Genomic DNA, 1,760 nt, shown 5'->3' with positions numbered 1-1,760 from the left:
TAATGGGGTGATGGGGGTAATGGGGTGATGGGGGTAATGGGGTAATGGTTATAATGGGGTGATGGTGATAATGGGGTGATGGTTATAATGGGGGTGATGGTGATAATGGGGGTGATGGTTATAATGGGGTGATGGTGATAATGGGGGGATTGTGATAATGGGGTGATGGTTATAATGGGGTTGATGGGGTTGATGCTGGTGATGGTGGGGGGTCAGTGCTGTGGCTGGTGTGAGGGGAATGATGGCGGTGACGGTGGAAGCCCCATAACAGCCCCCGAGACACACAGAGACACACAGCGCCCCATAGAAGCCCCACAGAGCCCCATTGAGGCCCCATAGTGCCCCACAGTGCCCCATAGAAGCCCCACAGAGCCCCACAGAGCCCCATAGAAGCCCCATAGACCCCCAAAGCGCCCCATAAAGCCCCACAGTGTCCCGGCACGTCGCGGGCGCCATTTTCATAGTGAGGAATAGCGTCACTTCCGGCAAGGTGCATTGTGGGATATAACGCGGCATAACGAGGCATCTAGAGATCGCCATTTTGATCATGCGCAGTAGTGGCACTTCCGGTATGTTGCATTGTGGGATATAACGAGGCATAACGGGGCATCCGGAGGTCGCCATTTTGATCATGCGCAGTAGGGTCGCTTCCGGAATGNGTGGGATATAAGGAGGCATAACAGGGCATCTGGAGGTCGCCATTTTGATCATGCGCAGTAGGGTCGCTTCCGGAATGGTGCATTGTGGGATATAACGCGGCATATCGTGGCATCTGGAGGCCGCCATTTTGATCATGCGCAGTAGTGTCGCTTCCGGTATGGTGCATTGTGGGATATAACGAGGCATTTAGAGGCCGCCATTTTGATCATGCGCAGTAGGGTCGCTTCCGGAATGGTGCATTGTGGGATATAACGCGGCATAACGAGGCATCTGGAGATCGCCATTTTGATCATGCGCAGTAGGGTCGCTTCCGGTATATTGCATTGTGGGATATAACGCGGCATATCGCGGCATTTAGAGGTCGCCATTTTGATCATGCGCAGTAGCGTCGCTTCCGGTATGGTGCATTGTGGGATATAACGAGGCATATCGTGGCATCTGGAGGCCGCCATTTTGATCATGCGCAGTAGGTTCGCTTCCGGTATCATGCATTGTGGGATATAACGAGGCATAACGGGGCATCCGGAGGTCGCCATTTTGATCATGCGCAGTAGGTTCGCTTCCGGTATCTTGCATTGTGGGATATAACGAGGCATTTAGAGGTCGCCATTTTGATCATGCGCAGTAGCGTCGCTTCCGGTATATTGCATTGTGGGATATAACGCGGCATATCGCGGCATTTAGAGGTCGCCATTTTGATCATGCGCAGTAGGTTCGCTTCCGGTATCTTGCATTGTGGGATATAACGAGGCATAACGGGGCATCCGGAGGCCGCCATTTTGATCATGCGCAGTAGGTTCGCTTCCGGTATGTTGCATTGTGGGATATAACGAGGCATATCGTGGCATTTGGAGGCCGCCATTTTGATCATGCGCAGTAGGTTCGCTTCCGGTATCTTGCATTGTGGGATATAAAGAGGCATAACGGGGCATACGGAGGTCGCCATTTTGATCATGCGCAGTAGCGTCGCTTCCGGTATCTTGCATTGTGGGATATAACGAGGCATAACGAGGCATTTAGAGGCCGCCATTTTGATCATGCGCAGTAGCGTCGCTTCCGGAATGGTGCATTGTGGGATATAACGAGGCATATCGTGGCAT

Source organism: Coturnix japonica, unplaced genomic scaffold, assembly GCF_001577835.2.
Source record: "Coturnix japonica isolate 7356 unplaced genomic scaffold, Coturnix japonica 2.1 chrUnrandom786, whole genome shotgun sequence".
In the NCBI taxonomy this organism is placed as follows: domain Eukaryota; kingdom Metazoa; phylum Chordata; class Aves; order Galliformes; family Phasianidae; genus Coturnix; species Coturnix japonica.
Note: the sequence above shows the minus strand (reverse complement) of the source record.